The sequence below is a fragment of the Alosa sapidissima genome, chromosome 15 (genome assembly GCF_018492685.1).
Source record: "Alosa sapidissima isolate fAloSap1 chromosome 15, fAloSap1.pri, whole genome shotgun sequence".
Lineage (NCBI taxonomy): Eukaryota > Metazoa > Chordata > Actinopteri > Clupeiformes > Clupeidae > Alosa > Alosa sapidissima.
Window position 1 is genome coordinate 1,284,467 of NC_055971.1, and position 12,629 is coordinate 1,297,095.

General features: G+C 41.4%; 1 protein-coding gene and 1 long non-coding RNA gene across 9 annotated transcripts in view; one reads left to right on the forward strand and one right to left on the reverse strand.

Moving 5' to 3' along the window:
• The window catches only part of exoc3l2b (exocyst complex component 3-like 2b), a 163,646-nt gene that overhangs the window by 7,033 nt on the left and 143,984 nt on the right, over positions 1-12,629 (forward strand). The window lies entirely within an intron of this gene.
• Positions 615-9,169, reverse strand: LOC121683943. Its single transcript, XR_006022964.1, has 3 exons — positions 8,758-9,169; positions 3,843-3,849; positions 615-1,194 (listed from the first exon to the last, which is right to left on the reverse strand). It is a non-coding gene; the product is annotated as an uncharacterized LOC121683943 (long non-coding RNA).

A 12,629-nucleotide genomic window follows, 5' to 3' on the forward strand; every position in this document is an offset into this window, starting at 1 on the left:
AGATTCCCAAATGAACGCATATCCACAGATTTTGTTAGAGTGGTGAAATACATTCACACCGCTAACATTATATTGAGGAAAAAGTATAGCCAACCAAGCTCAAGTAGCTCAGTGTAGCAGGACGGACCTTATGTAGGGCTTAATTAGGACTTCCCTGCATCCCTAGTACTAATCTTTAGTGTCTACAAATATTTGTATTTCCACACTATTGCATCTTTAGTACTAATCTAGTACTTTTTTGGACAAGAATTGCTAGCTTCATGGTAGGGATGTCCCGATCCAGCTTTTTGCACTTCCGATCCTATACCGATATTGTAGCTTTTAGCATCGGCCGATACCGATACCGGCCGATCCAAGCATGTATTATTTTGTTGTTATACTCATGTTGAAAAGGGTTTTACTCTTAAGAACAATTAGCCAACTTAATTAGGTTAGTTTGAATAAACCACAGTGGTTGGTAATGAGAAGCTGACCTGTTTATTCTTAACAGGGTTAAATAAACACAAAATAATAAATAGTCAATTAACCATACAAACTGAATTGGCATCAGTGCTCTGCTCAAGAGTGTAAACCAAGGCTTAAAAAAGCCATCAGTGTAAACAATATTGTAAACAATATAAAATTATATATAAAAGCAACACACACAAAACCTGAGTAGAAAATAGTCAAATTACCACACACACACTGAATTGGCTATAACAACCCAAATAACTGTCACGCCTTCTACATTATTGCTATCTTCTCCACACTTTACTGCTCCATCTCCATACTCTCTTCAATTTCTACTGTTTGCCCTGGCTGCAGTCTGAGCATGATGGGGAGATTCTTCTTCTATTCACAAAGGTGATCATTTCAACATGCTCAGGTGTCAGCCTGCTCCTGTGCTCATCAATGATAAGTGAGACTGCACTAAAAAGCCTCTCACTGTTGCGTTTTAAAAGCGAAACTGATGCCACAACTGGTCTGGGTTTGTATGAAGTAACCTAGGCTACAGGCTGCTTATTACAGAAAATCAAGCAACATAGCACGTAGGCTTATCTACACTATTTAGTGACAGGAGCTTAAGTTTACCGCGACAACAGCTGTCACTAATTCACATCGTCGTAGGCTGCGCCGATGCACAGACTAAACGGTAAAAAAGTTATGATCGCCTACTGGAAGCTTCTACCCTTTTGGATGTGTAGAGTTGTAGGCCTACAGTGGGCATCGCTTTCAAATGACCACTTCATTCGCGCATTACGCGGCGTGAAGCTGCGTGAAGCTTTAGTACCACTTTCAGCCACTGTGCGTCGCTCTGCCACTGTACATTGCTCTGCCTGCCGTCCCTTACATAATTGTTGCCGAGAGTAATCCCAGCCTACGAATTCAATAACAAAATAAATCATGCCTAATTAAACATTACCTCGATTTAGGCTACTTGGGTATGGCTTAAGGCTTGACTACACGAAAATCGAAATCGAAATTTGCTGTCTACATTATTGTCAGTGTTGGGGTTAACGTAACTACGCAAATCAAAACAGTGGTGTGATAATTGAGCCAGTAGGGAAATAACTGTTCAGAATTAATCTGTAGCCTTGGGTAGGCTTCTGCAGAAAACAATGTTGTTGCCGATTTAATACTATCTGGCAACGTTTTTAACAGGCTACGCAATAGAGGCTTAGACAACTATGACCCACGTTTTGGTTTCGCAAATTAATTTGCCCTACTTCTTGACTGCAATGTAGTCAATTGACTGCTTGACATGTCATTTTTATTTTTCTGTACGATAAACAATTACATCTGCTTTATGCCGCAGAATTACATTCATATTTGGCTGACTGCAGACGTGCCACTTCCCTCCCCATATTCCAAGATTAAGATAGTATGAAGTGCTTTTTGTATAGGGTACTATCATAAAAAAATAGTTAAAACGAATAGCTATTTGCAATTTGACAAAACACTGGTCCTCATTTTGCGAATGCGAGGACGATATGAGCCTGTTGCATTTAGTTAGATGTCCGAGTCACGCATAATGTTTGAAAACCACTGGCTCGTAATCACAATAATTTAACACACGACAGTTGGATAACCTACTTCATCATGTCCCCATGCCTACATTTTTGTGAGTAGCATAGAGATCGTTAAAAACAATAAAGTATGGCTCTCCGTTTGGGACATCGAAAACTTATATTTTTAATAGACTACTGTCGAAGATGCTGACTTGCAAAAGCCTTGGGATAACACGTTATCTCCACTATCATCAGTCATGCCCCTTGATCAAAGTGGGGAATGAAATAAAAGTTTGATAACCACTGGCTTAACAAGTTACCTGCAGTCCAGAACACAGAATCTATTGCAATATTCTGATGATCGGCGATGATATCGGCAAATGTTTGTTTTCCAAAGTAAGAATTTCACTTCACCATGCACCTTCGACAATACCTAGCCTACCTGGTATCATTACAAACATTATTCTGAGTCCTAAAACTGGCATATTTTATGGCAATGTGTCATGTAAGTTCGTTGCAAAATCTAGAGAAATGTGTGAGGTGGTCAGCGGGGGACAATTGAGACACACATTGGATTGTGTTATTACTTGAACATTCCACACTATCCACAGCTGTGGTAGGCCTATCAGGGACAGGAGGATTACTGTCAGCGCAGGCTTTATATAAAATTCTTCAACAGAAGGCCTTGAATGTTGTCTTGTTTGTGGAGCGCTTTGCTTCGCTTCTGTAATTTTGGCTTCATTGGAAATGAGGGCTTCCCTCAATGACCCTCCGAGAATAAATAAAGGTTGAATGAATGAATGAATGCAGGCTTGCCCAAAATAAAGGCATGTGGTTTGCGCAGCCTACAGTAAATAACAGACCCGCCAGAATGTGCGTTATGATGCTTTTTTACGAGCAAGATGTTTTTGGTACCCTAAGCACACTGCATGTTCTTAAATAACAATGATCATCAGTAATATTCGACCATTAATTTGGGTAAATGGGCAAGCGTGACCACCTTGATTGGCTGATTGGCTGATGATTGTAACGCGGGCATGATTCCAAACACCTCCCTTACGATGATGAGTGACGGGTCTCAGAATGTGTGCGCTACACAAGGACGGAAGATGATGAATAACTGGGCCCGTAGGCTATTCACAAAGGCTTTTATCTTACTACTAGGAGTAGGCTACTCCTAAATCGCACTTAAAGATTTTAGATTGGAGTTTTCTCTTAAAAGTTATTCACAAAGCCTTTCAGACAACTCCTAAACTAGGAGTGAGTCTTCGTGGCTATGGATGACGTCATTACTCATGCACGAGCTTGACTGAAGTGACCACCTTGATTGGCTGACGATTGTAACGCAGGAATTCCAAACACCTCTCTTCCGATGATGACTGACAGGTGACAGGTCGGAGAATGCATGCGCTACACAAGTAGTGGAAGGACGGAAGATGATTAATAACTGAAGAAAAAGGCCTAGCCTAAATGAATAAAGAGTAAGGCAAAACAAATAGCTTAGTAGCCTAATGAAACATAGGCCTATGGATTGATGCAGTAGCCTACCTTTGCAACATTATTAAATTAATCTGTCACCATATCCCTAGGCTACATTTGCAAAGAGGAGAACATTTTAATTTGATTCACAATGAAACGTTACATTTCATTTACATGTTAACAATGAGTAGTTTGTGTTGTTGTTGGTGGCGTTATTGCATCCCTTTTATGAATGCAAAATTGTTCCCTCGCGATTGGAAGCTCCTGTTGCGCATAGGCTATTTCAAAACATCGCAACGTAAAATGCCACAAAAAAGCTGTTTATGAATAGGTCTTAGTGAGTTAGGAGTCCTCTCGACTTAAGCTGTCCCAGACTTAGGTGCTACATTTAGGTCTAAAATGCTTTGTGAATTACTTTTTGTGAAAAAATTAGGAGTCCTAAAGTTAGGAGTGACACGCCCATTATTTTTAGGAGTTGCTCCTAAATTCGCCAGTTAGGAGCTACTTTTAGCCTTAAAATTCTTTGTGAATATGGCCCCTGAATAAAAAGGCCTAGCCTAAATGAATCAAGGCAAGTAGTATCTTGTAACATTATTAAATTATTCTGTTACTATGCCTACGTTTGCAAAAGAGAACATTTTAATTTGATTCACAATAATGTTACATTTAATTTACATGTTGACAATGATTAGCCTAGTTTTGGTTGTTGTTGGCGGCGTTATTGCATGTTAGTTATGCCTACAATGCAAAATTGCTTCCTCGCGATTGGAAGCTCCTGTAGCTGCATAGGATTTCAAAACCGCAGGTTTGTGAATAGGTCTGTGAGTAAGGAGTCCTCTTGACTTCTTTTAAGCTGTCAGAGGTGGGAAGGTGTGATTTTTTGGGGGAAGGGCCGGATTAACTGGGCACAATTGTCTGATGGCCCAGCCCTTCCCCCCAGCCAACGTGAATCGGGTGGTTAGTTAATAGGCCTATCGTGAAGATTTTTCCTGCCATCTAAGGCACGAGCGCATCTGTGAGGCCAAGCCTCACCAAGTAGCTCGTTTGTTTACAACTAACATTCCATTTAATTAAACTGCTTTATAGGCTATGCCGAAATAGTTTTCAACATTTTGAATATTAGTGTCGGGTGAATTGAAATGTTCTCAAGCAATATAACCATACAACCATATAACCCCCCCGTCAAGCAATATAACCATACAAACGCGCTTCCTGCACTCATTGTTTCAAAAGGAGTAATTTTGGCTTTGTCAGAACTGAAGAGCTGTGGACGGCACGGCACGGTATGCCCAATGAAAATAAATTAACGCAACGCAACACAACACAACACAGACCCCGCTTCTCTCGCGTCAGTCACTGACATGAACGAAACACAGAACCCGCTTCTCTCACGGCAGTCACTGACAGTAACCTAGAATAAATGCATGGGGAAAAACACTTCCCCATGACAAAGACATCGCTGAAAGTTAATATTTTGTCACTAGCAACATTCATCTGTCCTTTGTCAAATGTATTATGTTCCAAGTACCCTATGCGTAATTCTGCTTCATAAAGTTGAACAAATACATTTGCTTATTTCACAGAAAAATATAAATAGCCAGTCTACAGTGCAGAGTTGGTAAGTTATAGTAGGCCAACTTGCAGTGAACATACAAAGAGGGGAAATTATTTATCTTGCAGCTGAGTAGCCTCAGGTGCGCATGTAGACATAAGGCCGAACATGCAAGCGCCAATGAATCGTGCTCTCACGACAATCGCGCCGTTAAACTTAAATAGGTTAACATCACTCTAAGTTCGCCTTCAAGCAAGGAAAACGATGATTTGAAGACATCTGTTTCGTTGGAAGGGCAAGGGGTAGCAACAGGGCAACACAGAGACAGGCCCGATGGCAGGGCTGTTATGAGAGTATTAAAATATGGGATATTCTACGGGAAAACATTAAAACGGCAAGACAGCGGGGAAAGTTAAAATACGTGATAAACACGGAAAAAGTTGTCATGCATTGTTTCGGTCCCCGTGCACAGGGATTATTTGTCATACTATTAATCACATATGATTATTTGTGAAATTGTGCAAACAGGCGCAACACATTTGAAAAGGAAGGACTGGTAGCATGCAAGCTCACGGGAAAGATTGATTTAAGAATGTTATCACAAAGTGTGTGGCTGTGGCGCGGGCGGAAGACAATTGGCAGGGGAGGGTCATGTCTTTTTTTAACAATTCTGTCGGAGGGTCATTGAACAATTTCTAGCAGGCAAGAGAGGGTCATGCAACTTCCAACTGAAGCACTCAAAATTCCTCCGGTGGCCCCTTCAATAAATAACGATCAGTCCCTAGATTGCTGCTGGGCTATATGTCTTGGTTCTGTTAACAACTCATTGTCAAACGCATAGCCTATCTCGCGGTTGCATCCATTACAAACAATGCAATGTGAACGTCTGGGATTGGGGAGAGCACTAAATGCTCTACTGAATAAGCACAAAGTCAAACCTTTAAATGAAAAACACTCTTTAATAATCCAAAAAAATAAACCGCTAATGAAGTAAACTTGTGACCATCAAAAATCGTTTATCGCTCGTAACTCCGTGATACCAGGACGTAACAGGAAGGCATTTGGCTGAGCAACGGAGGTTAATATGCTCCATGTTTTGTCCAAATGATGACTGTCTATCATCGTTGCACTCGGAGAAAACCGGAATGTTTCATTTGTCCCCGTTTCAATCGTCCCGGTTGTACCTACTCAAAACGCAGATAGAACCTTATTATTCTAAGGTAGCGAAATAGCGTTCAGCATGATTCATGCCCAATTAATTCCCCCTGTTAAAGTGTTCGCCTTTGTAGTTTGGTTTCGTGATAGCCTATGATAAACGGCTTATGGCCAAATATGTGAAAACGTTAAAATACAGTAGGCGATAAACCCGGAAAAAGTTGACAGTGATTTTTTCATAATCACTTTGGAGGGTCATAGAAAAATGTATTGCTGGCGAGGGAGGGTCACGTCTTTTTGGACTAATGCTCCCAAAACTCCTCCGGTAGCCCCTTAAATAAATAACGAACAGTCCCTAATGAAGTAAACTTGTGACCATCAAAAATCGTTTATCGCCTGTAACTCCGTGATAACAGGACGTAACAGGAAGGCATTTGGCTGAGCAACGGAGGTTAATACTCTATATTTTGTCCAAATGATGTCTGTCTATCATCGTTGCACTCGGAGAAAACCAGAATGTTTAATTTGTCCTGCGTCTCTACGGCTGCAAACGGGATTCACTCGCAGTTAACCAAATATTTCTTTATTAGGGCAGGGCAGGCATATTTCTGGCTATTACATTATTTCTAAACCAGTCTGCTAAAGTCTGTAGTGAAGTCTGTGTAGGGTTTTCCAGGCTCCATTTCTTTTTACGAGACACCCTGCTCACTTGAGCCATCTACCGGTTGTTTGGGTTGTTGCAGCGTCTCACTGGAAAAATACAAATTAACCCTTTAGGCGCCAGAGGTTTTTTTCCGAAACGATCAATTTTGACATCTTCATTTCAAAAGGCTTTATCTTAAAAGTGATAAGAGATAGAGACTTTCTGTAAATTAGAGAAATATTAAGGATGACCCAAAGTTTATGTAGAGATTAAATGTTATTTGCATATTATGACGTCATATGGTGGCGGCCATCTTGGATTATAGAATTTTCATGAAAAGTTGCATGTTTGAATGATAAAATGCACCACTTCTTTCCCCCCAAAATGTCCCTCACCTTCTGTATGCTATATTGCACAATACTGAGTGCTCAGGTAAACAGTAAGTAGTGAACAAACTGTAAATCATTACTAATAAATGGCCGAAACAAACCAAATGCATGTAGCGGTAGACTGGCCTTTTGCTGTAGAGATTTTCCATTTACTACATACAGTAGGCACTCTGATTCCATGTATGGGGCACATATAGATTATTCAGATGACACACAAACACAAGTAGACAAGACCTGTTTAGTTCAAAAGCTCATTTGCCACGGCAAGGCACAGATCAGGAGTGAGATGACGAGACAAGACAAGAGACAATGTTAGTATTTTTTTTCTTTTTGTTGTTTTTGTTTATGTTTTTTTTCTTAGCTGACAAAGACACACACATCACAAGGACATGAACACACAAAAAGGAACACATAGTGTATGTCCTAAATGATCAGGGAAATAGATAACAAATCAACAGTGTAAATCATTACTAATAAATGGCTGACATTTTTTTTTTTTATGTAGCAGGCCTTTTGCTGTAGAGATAATGACTCCCTATCCCTATCCATACAGGGCCGGCATTCCCATCATCTTGTGATAGACTATGCATGACCTAATGTGTGTGTGTGTGTGTGGGAGAGGGAGAGAGCGTGTCACCACCTCCACCATGCGAGCAGCATGGCCAGATCTGCCTCGCGCGCGCCGAGTGGAGAGAATTTGCGCAGCTCGGACTAGGCCTACTGTCATTCTCATTGCGACTACCCACACTACCACTACGTTTCCCCCTCACTCTCCTATGAGCACTTCGACCTCGTCTAACATACCCAGTCGCATTAGACAAAGGCTCCACCACGTTACTGTCGCCGCGATTGTGGAGAGGCAAAAGACAGAAGCTAGCGCTATTAGGCTACCTCCAGCCTTGTTCGCCACACCACTAACACCCTGCTAACTTCCCGATGAACACTCCGAACCCGTGAAACATTATTCCCACCAGTGACATTGGGCAAACGATTCAACGTTTGTGCTTGGTGTAAGCTAAACTATGGAGTAAACTCTCACTTTGTCCAGCTGCATCATTGAAGGCAGGGACGCATCTGAAGCCTCAGAAAACGAATCACCGTCATTTCCTGAAGGCAGATATTCCCCTTCAGAATCAGGGTCCGCGAATAGAAGACCCAACACTTCATTTCAGGTAAACTTTTTTGATGCCATTAGACGGTAATCTAATGCAAATACTCGCTAACGTTGACAATATCGCTCTGACTAAGTGGCTCACACGCACACTAGCTCCGGTATTGCACACACTGATTCAATGCGCTGTAGCTCAAAACTTTTGTTTAAACCATGACCTTTTTCGGACTCGGGGATGACGTATGACATGTCTGCCACCTAGTGGAGTGGATGTCGAACGAAATATGACACCCTATTTGACTAAATCGGCCGTTTTATTCAGTACTGCATCTTGTCGAGTAAACTCGACAGTGGCGCCTAGAGGGTTAAAGTCACGTGATCCCACGCGCGGACCGCGAGGGAAGCTGGCCAAGTCGAAGCACTGCCCACTGTAGGTGCACTTAGTTGTTAGCGATTGACCAGGTTGCTTTTTTAAATGAAATGCGTTTGTTAGGCTAGCCGATTGTAAAAATAGGGAAATTAAAGTGCGTGCTCTGCCTATACATTACACGAACAATCTTAAATCGCGGAGATAACATTCGTTAGACAGGCAAAGCTGTCAGCAGCAACATGCATAAGAGCAGTAAGAGGGTCTCGCGTACACCCGCGGTCGCGGTTAACATTAGGCTATATTAATTCAACTGTGACACGAAATATTTGCTCGATAACTTTAAATTCTTAGTGGGACATGCACAGACAAGTGGGATGCTGGACAGGTCGCTAGGTGTGCTGAAAAACGCGGACCGGATTTGGGGGGAAAAGCTGAAAAAAACCTGGAATGGATTACCTACATCGGTGCGCTGGAAAACACGGACCGGAGAAACAAACTGGATCGGGAGTCCAGATCGGCATTTTCCCGTGCAGGCCGATCCCACATTTTTTGCTAATATCGGCGGCCGATCCGATCCAAATATCGGATCGGGACATCCCTACTTCATGGTCACATCTGTCAGTCAAAATAGCCCCACATTTATTTGTACCAGGGGTGTCACTAGACCTAGAACTGCACTGGGGAACAAGCCCCTCTAGGGAGGTCCGGGGGCATGCTCCTCCATAACGGAATTGTGTATATTTTAACATTTAAATGCATCAATCTGGTGCACTTTGAAAAGAAATTCAGAGATTAGATTTGCTCATTTTTATCTATGGATGGAAATATTTGTGCTGTAGCCAAAACTGTATGGCACACACAGGTGGAATAGTTTTGATGATGATGGCCTACAGCAATAAGTTCACAACTACAAAGCATATTTGCTGAGTTTCACAGTTGAAATGGAAATTAGGGCTGTCACTTTTGTGAAAAAATCCTGTTTTTTGAGACATAAGATTGTAGAATCGATTTTTTTATATCTAAAGACGTTTCTATTTTCAACGCCAAATATAGGCCAATCCACAAACAACTAACAGGCATTAGGACGGACGTAAAGAGGGCGCAGCACAGCAGCTGATTGAAAATGTTTCTGATGCGTAAAATTGGTGGGAATTTTCTTTTTAGTTTTCGCAATGCTTACTGCATTTCGGAATTCTTTTATATTCTTATATTCTTGTTTGTGAAGTTTGTTACATCTATCTTTTTTATTTGTTTAATTCGTTTAAAATTAATAGTGTACATATTTGGTTAAAATAGATTCCCTATTTTAGTTTTCGAAACTTGTGTTGTTTGGTCCAATCGATTGTGCAATCGATTTTCAAACGTAAAGTGACAGCCCTAATGGAAATGGTCAAAAATAGTACATTTCAGCACTCCATGAAATTATGCAGAAGTGGTCACCTGTGTTGTTAGGCTAGTTATCTTGGTCATTGTAATGGCCATCTATAGGCTACTGCTATAGCTACAGTATAGCTATGCTATAGCTTCTTTTTTCATTCTTGGCTACTAATTATGACCGCCGCGCAGCGAAGCGGCGGTCATATAGGTTTAGTCAGATTTTTTTTTTATTTTTTTTTATTTATTTATTTATTTTTTTTTTTTCGCATGCCCAAATTTCCGTCAATGATTCCCGGGACACTGAAAGACCGGGGTACACGAAACTTGGTGGACATGTAACCCCACATGGATAGCATGGAACCATCGTTTTTCGTTTTGATCTGTAGCCCCCCCGCTGAATTGGACCCCCCGAAAGGAGGGTAGGGCAGACACAGTTTTCTGTGAATATCTCGAAAACCGTAGGGTTTAGGAGGACCATTTTTTTTTTGTATGTTGATCTCAAGGGGCCATGTCAACCCATTCCATAACCACTCATTTCATGTATAGCGCCACCTAGTTAAACACAAAAAAGTAAAAATGAGGTGGTGTAATTGAAGGTATCTGTGACCTAACATAGTCAAAACTGCACGAAATTGGAAGTGTAGGATCATTATGACACCCTCTGTATGCACGCCAAGTTTTGTGGAATTCCGTTCATGGGGGGCCACACAATAAATTAATTTATGTTACTATACACCAACTGGCCTGTAGGTGGCCGGAGACAGTTTTCTGTGAATATCTCGAGAACCGTAGGGCCTAGGAGGTCCACCTTTTTTTTGTATGTTGGTCTTAAGGGGGCATGTCAACCCATCCCATTACCACTTATTTCATGTATAGCGCCACCTAGTTAAAAATTAAAAAGCAAAAAATTAGGTGTTTTCATCTCAATATCTCTGGCTGACAAGGTCAAAACTGCACGAAATTAAAAGTGTAGGATCATTATGACACCCTCTGAATTCATGCCGAGTTTTGTGTACTTTCGTTCATGGGGGGCCTTACAATAAAATAATTTATGTGTACATTTAGTGACGTACACCAACAAGGATTCCCGGGACACTGAAAGACCGGGGTACACAAAACTTGGTGGGCATGTACCCCCACATGGATAGCATGGAACCGTCATTTTTCGTTTTCATCTGCAGCCCCCCCGCTGGACTGGACCCCCCGAAAGGAGGGTAGGGCAGACACAGTTCTCTGTGAATCTTTTATGGTATGTTGGTCTCAAGGGCCCACATCAACCTGGCTCATAATCACTCATTTGTGATTTCCCCCCCCCCCCCCCCCCCCCCCCGGTAAAAAATGAAAATCAGTAGGATTAAAAGAAAGCCAAAATAAATATTCATCATCATCATCATGGCTGCATTTTCAGTATTGGCGAGAAGTAGTCGTTTGTCCACTAGATGGCGCATCGTTGCAGTGAGACGTAATTTTGTTAAAAGTTAAAAGTGGGTTGGAAAAAAACAATGGACGCTTCATACAAGGACTGTAATTTACCGCAGCGAACATCTAATAAGGATAGGACGATGTTCACATGAAGTGTAATTCCCATTTCTTCTTGAAGCCGAAATAAATCTGAGGATGTTTATCGGACATGCTTGGTTTTTACTGCAGGTACGTTAATCTTGTAATATCAATAAGGACCTAGGTAATGTTACCGTTAGCGTTGGTTGAGTGATGGAGGCATTTGATTTATTGCATTTGTAGAAAACTATAAATGCGGTTATACCAAGCAAATGTATAGCAGCACCGTTTGTATCTTTCGACTGTCATTTATTGCACGTGCTACAAAATCATTCTGTGCAATGGAAGATTTACCAACGTTACACCGGTCTGATACAGTTTTGCCTATACATGCGTGAGACTGAGACGCCTGTTTATTTTGTTTTAAGTGCGTGCAGGGTGTGAGAGGGGAATCGATGTGCTTTGATTACAGCTTGGTAGTTGTAGTCTGTGAAATTAAAAAGCACGTGTGTGTGAAGTATCCAAACAATGACACCTTCATTTCATTATGGCTGCTTTAGCAAAACACCTTAAGCTACTGTGTAGTGGGTCCCATTTAGAAGTGGCTACTTCATTCGCGCTTTCCTTGACTCATGGAGCTGCGTGAATTTTATTACAACTTTTCGCCACGATATGACAGTTTAAGTCCGCTTGATACTGTAAGGCGTAAGCCATTGGTTTCCAAAGGAGATTTTATTTGTGTCGCCAGCATAGCCTATTGACAATTTATGTTGTAAATAGGCCTACCTTATAATCCTACCTGTAGCTTAGGGAAGCTAACGGCTTTCTATTAGGATCTAGTTTGTTAGTTACCGTTTTGTCATAACTCTCTGATGCATTTTTGCATTTAGAATAGCCAGAGCGTGTATATCTCAATCGGAAAATTAAACAATATCGGGTGCCTATGGACTAGGCTGGGTGAACCCAGCCTGATCTGCCCGCTATTTATTTTTTGATTTCTTAAAAGATTGAGCTTGGTCTGATGAAAGCCAGACTAGCCATGGACCTCAGTTAAACAATGCAAGG